A 10,196-nucleotide genomic window follows, 5' to 3' on the forward strand; every position below is an offset into this window, starting at 1 on the left:
GGGGGGCGGGGCCGGAGGGGCCGTGAGGGGCGGGCGGACGGCTGCTGGCACCGAGGGGGTGGCTGCGGGGGTCGGGGGAGCCGGGGACAGAGGGAAGGCTTCTCCGGACGTGCCTGAAGAAAAGCTTGGGCCAGGAGAGCTCAGCCCTTGTAAAGGTACCGGCTGTTAGCGAGGGCCCTGCTTGGGGGCGTCCCGTTCCCGTGGGCTTGCCGCTGCCGGTCGCTGTGCGCCGCGGGGGCCTGGGCGGTGTGTCACCCCCCAGCGCCCCTTCCGTGGGGCCGTGACCGCCGGTTTGGGGACGGCAAGAAGGTAAAAAAGCGGCGTCGGCTCGGTATGGCAACATCGAGCACTTATCTTGGCTTCCTCGTGTGCTGACAAAAATGTCTTGAATGTTAAGCACCTATCCGTACGCAAAGCTTTTAATACGTTGCCCGAGGTGACGCGATTGAAATGGTGGCGCTGTGTCAGGCCGCCTGCGACGCGCACTCGGGAGGGGACAGCCGCAGAGAGCGCTGCCGTGTGCCGGAAAGCCGTGTCTCGGTGGGGCAGAAAACATAAACGTTTTATGAAAGATAATAGACTTCAGCGCGGGCGGGTTTTAAAACATACTTTACATCATCGCCTCCAGTAAAAACAAGATGTGGATTCCGCGGGAGTCGGTTTCTGCTGGCTGCCGTTGGAGTTAGTGCTGCTCCCTTGTTTCTAAAATCTAAATCCGAGGGGTTTTTCAGCATGCTATTCACTGCTGGTTGAAACTACCCGTTTTTCGTGTTACTCGCGTGGAAAAAAACACCCCATAAAAGCATGGGTTTCAGCTTTATGGCATAATAGTAGAAGGAAATTAAAACAAAGAAACAAAAAACTCTTCCAGAGCTGTCCAAATAAAATAATTCCATATATCCGATTTAGATGTTTAGGTATTTATTTAGTATAAAGGTCTGCATTTGATTTTTTTAAATTTAAGCTATAATTATTTATAACTGAAAAGCACCCTCAAATTATTTCTTCTCACTAGTTATTGTGCAGCCGTTGACTTGTACAGAACAGTTTAAAAAAAAAAGGAAAACCCAAATCCCCTAGGCAAGAGGGTGTGCAAATAATACTGGAGAGGAAATTGGAACTAGTGAGTAGGCAGAAACGGGGACAGAGATGTGGGCTGGGATTATGCAGATTTCACGGTGAGAACAAAGAACCTGAATCTGATGCAGTAAATGGATGAGAAACCCAAGAATTAGTCGTGGAACAGGATTGACCTGGAATATGTCTTTGGTGGCATTTTGAGCTTAGTGCTGCAAAGGCATAAGTGTGAGGAAGTCAGAGGAAGAAATTGTGCATAGTGATGCTAGCTGTTACAGGGACAACAATGAAAGTTGATGAGTGAGCCATCTAAGACAAGACAGTATGTTAATTATATTGTTAGCAGAAGTCAAAATAAGATGTGGACTGGAAAAAGCAGCAATCAAATATGTTCCTTTCCTCTTTGCTATATAGGACAGTCTATATATGTTACCTTTCCAACAATATTAAATTAACATAAAAGAAGAGATTAATTGGGTAATAACTAGGCTATTTATAGACCTCTGCTGCAGAAGACAGTGAGACTTTCAAAGCTCAAATGTCAGAAGTATGAAGATAAAGCAAAGTAGACAGAGATAAATCCGTCTTTCACAATGTAGTATCACTCTCAACATCAAGGTGAGGTGAGGGCATGGGTGCAAGAAATCATCTGCAGTAAATTTCTGGTAAAATGAAGGTTGGTAGGGGGCCTTGAAAAGCCTTGAATGCATGATATGGTCCTGATCAGTCACAGTTACCACATCTTACTAATGACATTTTAAAAGCCCTTCTAGATTAACATGGAGTTCCCTTATACAGTAGATTTTAGAGAGAAATCCATACTGGTTTCTTTTCTTTCAGCTGAAAGGCCACCTTACAACTTTCGGGTTGACAACACAGCAGATAATGTCTTCTCTTGTTTTGTTCTCTCGATTGTACCTTGTCATGTATTTATGTGTGAAAAATGTATTCAAAGGTGAAGACTGTATGAACTGTATATAACTCATCAATGAATTCCCCCGCAGATTTGCTTCTTTTGAAATATGCCAATGGAAATGAAAGCTTGCCCTCCCTGAGTTACCTGGTTTGTTTTCATCTCATATGACCTCATTCACAGAGGAAATGCATTGCTGGCACAAGGGAATTGTTTACTCTAAAACTGTTTTCTCAGTGACTGTGGAATTGGAAATTGAATGCTACCATAAATGTTGCTCTCCAAACTGCAGTTGTACATAAAGCAATACTTAATTAATCTGACCTTAATAAATAACATCACAAAGTGTATAATTGTAAAGAGCAAGCTGACCGACGTCTGTATATACCCTGAGGATAGGGAGGGAAAAAGAATGGATAAAACATGCTCATTTCTTTGCTAATTAATCTTTAGAAGAAGCTTCAGTACAACAGTGATGTGTTTAGAGAGGGAATACAAGTAGATGAAAGCAGCCAAACTGTAAGAGCTGTTGCAGCTGTGGTTTTCTTCTTTGGTTTTGTTAATTTAAATCTTTCAACAGACTTTTGCAATAACAGTGTTGTGGGTTGAGATATTCAATACTAACCAAAGTGTGGCAACTGAAGAATCAAAGTTGTCATGTAAACACAGAAACAAGTTTGTAAATTGGTAACACTACAGCACAAATGGCCCATATTAGAAGTGCCCTTTTGATCTTCTTAAAGGGTAAATGCTCCCAAAACATACCAGGTACATGTAAAAGAAACACGGCTTGTTTTAAGATGCCTTCAAGAGAAGGGATGAAGTTTTAGAAGAGCAGGTGGCAAGGCTGCAGCCTCTAGCCTCTGGAGTCACTTGTATTGTGCCCAGCTATTCATCTGCTGAGTTTTCTGGTTGTGTTTTCTGCATACTGGGAAGGGGAAAGGGAGACTGGGATTGATAGGCTACACAGTGGTAAAGCCAGAGCCTTCTTGGTGTGATTTCCATCTAGCCTGTCTCACTGCATTTAGAAAAAGAAATACCAGTGAAAGAGTAACTTCCAAGGCCAAGGAAAACAACTTTTTCCTTTTATCCTTCTAAGGTAAGCTGTTTTTCTTTCTGTCCTTCCCCCTTTTTTTTGTAGCAAGCCTAGGTGGGACATCCAGCAGCCCTCAAGAAATGAACATTAATGGCTACGAGAGATTAGAGCCATGTTAGTAATTCTGGGTTCCTGTGAAGCTCCAGGTTTTAGAATAATGGCAGCCTAGACAGGTGGTTCCTGTCAACCAACTTTCTTGATTTCTTCTTGAGGAAGAATAGCGCATGGGAAAATCAGAGCTGCTGTACTTGATCAGAAAAGGATCTGTCTTTACATATATATAATGTACTGTCTGTCTCTGACAGCGGTCCATAGAGGATACTTGGGAAAGAGAGAGATGATGGCCTGTATGTGGTGTTGACTAATATAGCTGGCTGAAGCATGTATCACACCTGGTTGTCTGCCTGGCTGCGCTTCCCCAAACCAATCAACAGGCCCCCCATAGCTGGACAGCAGCTCACGTACCAGTCATCGTGCTGGGCAGAGATCATGGAATTGTTCTTGTATTGCAGGGCAAAAGGGCTCCCGGAGCACTACCCAGGCTAGAATACCCTGGCTAGGTACCCTCTTTGCTGGAGAGCTGTTGGGCTGATCTTGTGGGTCTTCCTAGACTTCCCGTACTGCCATACTCAGCGTATTAGCCAGGAGGTGCTTGCTTGCAGCCACCAGCTCCCCAGATGTCCTTATCTGGTGAACTCGGGCAGGGAGAGGCCCAGGGGCTTCTGCAGAGTAACTCCCCAAGGTTGCCAGCACACAGACAGGTGGTGGTTCTAGGTAGCCCAGGCTCAGGTCAAACCAAGGCAGGCTGCCTGCTGGGAGCAGAGGAGGTGTTGGGGGCTGATTTTGTGGTACAGAAGCAAGCAACATGCACATATATAGGCCAGCCACCAGCCTAGTTTCTCGGGGCTTCTGCAACAGTGTTGGGATGAACACACTGGAAACAAATCCTGAAAGCAGTTTAAACCAGAATTTTGTCTTCATACTTTTCTTCAAGCTTAGTTAACTGTTTCATGTGTTTGCCACAGTTGTTTTTTTTTTTAAAGTAAAACGATATCCAAAATGAACAACTTGAAATTGTGAATCATTATCTGTTTTGTTTTCTATGTAATGCTGAAGAACTGACTGTACCAATATTTTGCATATTGTGCAATAGAGCTATTGAAATAAAATTAATGACAACCCATAGTAAAAGGAAGGTTTTAGTGTCTTGTGTCTTAAAAAGCCATAAATTAAACTTGGGTCCAATTTCATGTGGTGTCTGTGTTTCTATTTGGTACACCAATAACACCAGTTATACCAGACCTCTCACTGGAACAATTTGCTGTTCACACTTGGACATAAAGAGACTCCTTGGCTTGCTAAGTATTCCTAGGGTGCTGTGAGTTGGAGAATGCCAAGCAGCCTCCCTCTCCTCAGGTGGCATGGAAGAGCAGGCAAGAATGGGCACAGGAGGGAACAGGCTGTGGTGCCCTTTACATGGGAAGGATCAGTGCTAAAACTTCAAAAGATCTGTAAGAAGTGAAAGCAGGCATTTCACACTGGGACATCTGCTTTGTCTCTTGACATAAAAGCACCCATTCTCTGTTGTTCTTGTCACCCCAAAAATTATACTGAAGCAGATGATTGCAATGGAAGTTCATGTTACAAGATAGCACACGTGACACCGTTGTTAACAGCAGCTGTCTGGCCAGCTCGGAAGCCAGAGAGACGTGAAGTGCACGTTTGGCTGACCCCGAAGCCATGGCAGGCTGTGTGATACCCCATTGCCTCGCCCCTATTCCGTCACATCACATATGGAGGAGAAGCGGCTGCCAGTGCTGCACTTTCTGTGGGGTGGCACCTACCTTTCACTGGAAAACTAGGTGATCAGAGGAAGGGAAGGGTCTCGCAGACCTAAGAAACCCCACTGACCCCTTGTTTAACAAACTGAGAACAGTAATGTGAGGATTACTGTGGTTTCACCCGCCTTTGCTCCCTCTCTGTCTAGGAAATCCACAGCTGCTGTGGTTTGCAGTTACCAGTTACCATCTCTAAGCTCATGTTGTGATGCTGTGACACAGTGCACTTTAATACAGAATTTCATCTGTGGAGAAACTAGCTCCTTGGTCACGATCTGTTTTTAGGTTTCCATGTAGTAATTCCAGCTGGACAGCTGAGGGAGGAAGCCTTTCCTGGCTGTTTTTGATGAAGTGATTCAGGAATTACTATTGAAGCTACCGCATTGCTCGTATCATGTTTCACCATTCCTCAGAAGCAGCCTTCCACCCATCACTGTCATTATTACCTTCCTAGATATGTATTCTCATTAATGCTTTCACATTTTAGCGAGATAGGGAGTATTATTGTGATGATACTTGCAGCAACTTCTGACCTATTTCTTTCATTTTACCTGATTTCTGCTCAGCAGCTTGGAGGTAAAGTTGCTCCTACCCAAGTTGGTAGAGTTGTTTTTCCAAAATAGGCATAATTTTGTGCATTATATCATCATACCTTTTGAAACATGTACCTCTAGGTAATTTTAAAGATTGAAAGGTCCTGAATGTCTATGAGTTTGCTCTGCTTCAGGATTAAGCTACCAGTTATACCACCACAAGTCATTCAGTCAAGCCATGTCTATTATATGTGCATTTATATAACTCAGTCTTATTACAGAAGATTGAATTAATGATTTGCAGTCTTGGTAGGCCTCTGGTTTCTCAAAAAACTTACCTTTTGTAGGTGATGATCTTAGGTAGTTGACAGTGTTTCACGTTTCTAGAGTTGCTTGGCCTACCCCACATAGCTGCGTGGGAGAGCTTCATACTCTGCCATGGCTCTTTGCTCTGCAGCTGCACTCTTAAAAACACTGGAAGAAGTTAAATTACCTCCTCCAGGTTCGTGCCAGGTTCACCGTCAAAGCAATTCAGAGAACTTACTTTGCTCAATCTTTTAACACGAATTAAATCTGTTTCCAGTTCCAGGTAACACGCTGGATACACAAACACCAGCCTCTTGCCAGTGCTGTATTTCTTGGATGCAATTACGCAACATCTGCCCTTGTTATCAGTCCCCGATAAACTATCCTTGGCATGCACTGCAGAGGAGCTGCTGTTATGCAATGGAAAGTTAGATCTCTTGTACATAGCTCTGTTCTCCTCCTCTAACCCAAGCAACGAGTACAAAATAGCTTGCTGAGAGCAAGCAGTTCAGCCATTTCTCCCCCTTGCACTGCTATTAAATCCATCAGAGTTCCTTGTGCTCCTCCAGGTCTGTTTCCATCCTCTGGGAGCACAGCTCATTGCCATCCAGCTGTCAGCCAGGGAAAGGACCACGTGTACAGATGGGCCCTTTCGCTTTGAAGGGGGAAAAAGGAAATCAGAGACACTGTTAGCGTTTGCTTTGCTGCATATAAACTCGCTTTGGTATAAACACTGGAGAAATACAGGAACATAAGGAGCTTTGAAATAGGATTTAAAAAGGAATCAGTGCCTTATCTTCCATTTGAGAGGAAAAAAAATGGTGTGAAGGACAGAGGGTAAGTCAGCCAGAAGAAGGAAGAAACCAAAATTAGAATAGCAAAAAAAGAGAATACTACTCAAAAGCAGCAGGAAAGAGCAGGCATAGATTGCCAATTAACACTTCATATCAAAGGAAAATTCTGATAAAAACCTTTTTCTCCTTCTAAGAAGCATCATACATTTGCAGTATCTACTGCAGCAAAGCAATCTTTACAGAAAAGAAGGCCCAAGAGAATAAGCCAAGTAGCTGCAAAGCTTGTGGAAACCGTTTCACATAGCTTACAACTAGGACAAAAACAGGACACAACCCCATGGGAGCCTGGGGCTTCGGCATCGCTGCCCTCGCTCACCAGCTGATTCGCACCCTGTGCCAGCTACAGGGGGTCCGAGGCCCAGACCAGCGTCTCTCACCCCACACGTGCCCCTGGGGATGCGTTTACCCTGTGTAGAGTCTCAGGCTGCCCAGGAAGACCACCACCACCACTCCACCCCACCCCACAAAACCCCCCAACAATCTACAAATGCTCTAACACCTAAACCTGGAACAAGCAGGCATCTCACAGTGCTACAAGTGCTGGATGAAGGTAACTCTGTAGTAACTAGCAGTAGTACATTTGGTGGGTTGTCACACAGATACGGGCACCTTTTTGAGGTGTCCGTAACCAGCATTTGCGTGTGTGGACATGCATGTGTATCACAGCCCTCTGTGTGTGCTGGGGCAGGGACTGTCTGTTGGTGGGGACATCCCTTCTCTGCCCTGAAGCTGGTGAAGGCGCAGTGACGATGAAGAGCAGGCAGAAGACTTTGGCTCTGTCAGCAGGACCTACAGCTCCTGTGGAAACTATTGCTACAACTACAGAAGGCAGGAAAAGCACCTGCTTGTTTCCATACTGATAGTGGACATGTGGATCATGGGCATGAGGTTTTTGGGCAAGTGAAAAAACAAACCAAAAAAGAAAAGATTTTTAAATTTTAGAGACAGAACAGGACTGGACACGAACGCAAAGCCCACATCAAAATAAAAGCAGGTATAAAGATTAAAAAAACACCAAAAAGCAGTAATTGCTTTGGTATTTGGTTGTGTACAGAGCAATTCACGGCTGTGATTAATTCATTAGAACATCTTTAAAACTCCAAGTGAGCTCAGGCTTAGCCAGGCAAGAGCATGAACATTTCAACTGGCATTTTAAATGGCACATTCAAAAACTGCAGTCAGCTACTTTTCCAGATTTTCTAAAATTGACAGGTCAGAGCCTCCCAGCTCCAGCCCATCATGCTCCAGTCCCCAAGGAGGAGAGGAAAGAAAAACGATCATTTGAATTTTAATTTTTTCCCTCGCTTTCTATTGGGCAAACAATTCACTCGACCCTTCCAGAGCCCGTCACTGCTGTAACAGTTCTTATTTGCCATTGTATTTTCTGGATGAGATGGTGGTATTTATAGCAACTTTCTCAGTCCCTTGCCTAGTTGACTCGTTATTGCCAAGACACTGACAGAGCAGTAGCAGAAGACAACTACTCCAGCTGAAAGTACTATTTTTTTTGTATAACAAATTACCTGTGGACAGTCATCAGCCCACAACAGAGTGAGTCAGAGGAAATTATTGTTTATCATTTACAGAACACATGTGACACTGCACATGTTTGAAAGCCAAGTCCCTGCCTTGAATAGCTTAGATTTAAATTAGCTGAGGCAGCAGAGGAGGGAGGGCAAGCCTTGCCAGCTCGTGCAAGCAGGAAAGGAAACCCTGGCTTCATTATCAACATCAGGCCTGCGCTCAGGTGTCGGTGACTTATTTCCTGGAGACATCACCAAACGTGACCAAAGCCTCTTTAGAAGAAAACTTAGCTCCTGCTATGATGCAGCTAGAACATCATATTTTCATGACTAATAGTGGAGAAGTCCAAATAAACGAGCCTTAAAATACAAAGTATTTCTGCAAAAGGCAAGCAGATTGTACACGTGCCAGGTACTGTGCACAGATGGTACAGACAGATGGACGCTGGCATCCCCAAACACCGAGTTAATGTGATGACAGGAAGAAGTATCCTTGAGCGTTTATTCATCCAAGTTGGAGCCTCTTAGGTAGGATGAAGGACGGAAAGTTGAGCAAACAGAAAATAGCACAAAACAGTGACCTAGTCAAAAAGCTGCTATCAGAAGGGCGTGTGTGTGTGTGTGTGTGTGTGTATGTAGAGGTAGGGAGGGAGAGGAAGAATTGTAATTAGGTCACAGGGACCAAAAGACAAATAACAGGACAAGCTTATCTAATACCTGGGCTGTCACTACACAAGTGCCAGAACAGAGGATGCACAAACAATTAAGAGTTTTTATACAGCTAATTATGATGACAGAGGATTTGTGGAATAAAATACCTAAATTAAAATAGTGTTAATAAAAAGCTAAAGAAAAATCAAAGGGGAAAGCACTGGAGCTATGCCACATGAGCTACAACAAAAAGCTACCTGTTCAAGAATAAAAGGAACAATGTTTTGATAATAAGTATCTGTTGGAATAGCAGCACAGTAGAAAACAGTCCACCAAGTTCTTGCAATAGTTTACGTAAGTTACAGGAATGGCTTTCAGTCAACCATGATTACTAGGGTGAATCTGGTTAAGACCAAAAACATGTATGGAAGCCAATCATGAAACAAGCTTGTCATTCTGGAGGAAGGAAAGAGTAAACAGCAAAATAAAGATGTTCCTGTGTATTTCAACAGATCAGAACTACTAGAAAGCTTCCTGTCAAGATAATCCTCAAAAAACAACAACAGAAAATATTTAGTTGTATTCTTATTAGTAAGACAACTAAACAAACACAAAAAGTAGATCAAAATGCCTGACCAGAGAATGTTCAGCAGCTTCTCTGCTTCAGTTGACAAAGTATGATCAGACACCCCTAGCAGCCAGGAGCATGGACAAAAGTGATTCAAAAATAACTCCCTCAGCTACCTCTGTTCAGCTCCACTAATTAAAACAAAAGGCTATTGGAAGACCAGCAGATAATTTGAAAAACAAAACCAATCAAACAAGAAAACTGAAGGAGATTTGTACACTTGCCTCGTGCTAGAGAACGACAAAATAAAGCCAACAGGTAAATCAGGGAAGAAACAAGACTCTGGAATTTAAGGTCAATCAGGCAACACAGGAGAAAAAAATGTAACAATTTACTGTGCTTTTCTAACCCTATGAGTATATGCATTGAGATGTATGCAACAAGTGACAGGAAATCCCAAGTTTAATGTCAATGTGAAGAAACCATCTGTGAAGAACACAACTGATTTAACTGAAAAATATTTTACCCACAGGAAAGAAAATGACTTTTCACATTGCAGTCAGTAAGCAGTAACACCAGAAGTCAGGAAAAAAATGTGTAAGCTAAGTAGCCAAAGATGAGTCATACATCAGACCTTATGAAAAATGTATAACTAATTCATCCAGTGTTTACAGAGGTTTTGATTATGTAAAGCAAATAGAACCCTTCATAAACGCTGTAATTTAGAGTATTTTCAATTAACAATGAAAAGTAAAAAGTGATTTTGCACACACCACACAACCAAATTTGGGGAGGGGGGGGGAAGTGTGTGTGTATCATCTATTCTGGAATCAATTA

At 43.2% G+C, this 10,196-nt stretch overlaps 1 long non-coding RNA gene across 1 annotated transcript; it reads left to right on the forward strand.

Moving 5' to 3' along the window:
* The first annotated feature begins 87 nt into the window (after positions 1-87).
* On the forward strand, positions 88-4,336 carry LOC114011208 (uncharacterized). Its single transcript, XR_008746691.1, has 2 exons — positions 88-155; positions 1,918-4,336. It is a non-coding gene; the product is annotated as an uncharacterized LOC114011208 (long non-coding RNA).
* The last annotated feature ends 5,860 nt before the right edge of the window (positions 4,337-10,196 follow it).

The sequence above is a fragment of the Falco peregrinus genome, chromosome 3 (genome assembly GCF_023634155.1).
Source record: "Falco peregrinus isolate bFalPer1 chromosome 3, bFalPer1.pri, whole genome shotgun sequence".
In the NCBI taxonomy this organism is placed as follows: Eukaryota; Metazoa; Chordata; class Aves; order Falconiformes; family Falconidae; genus Falco; species Falco peregrinus.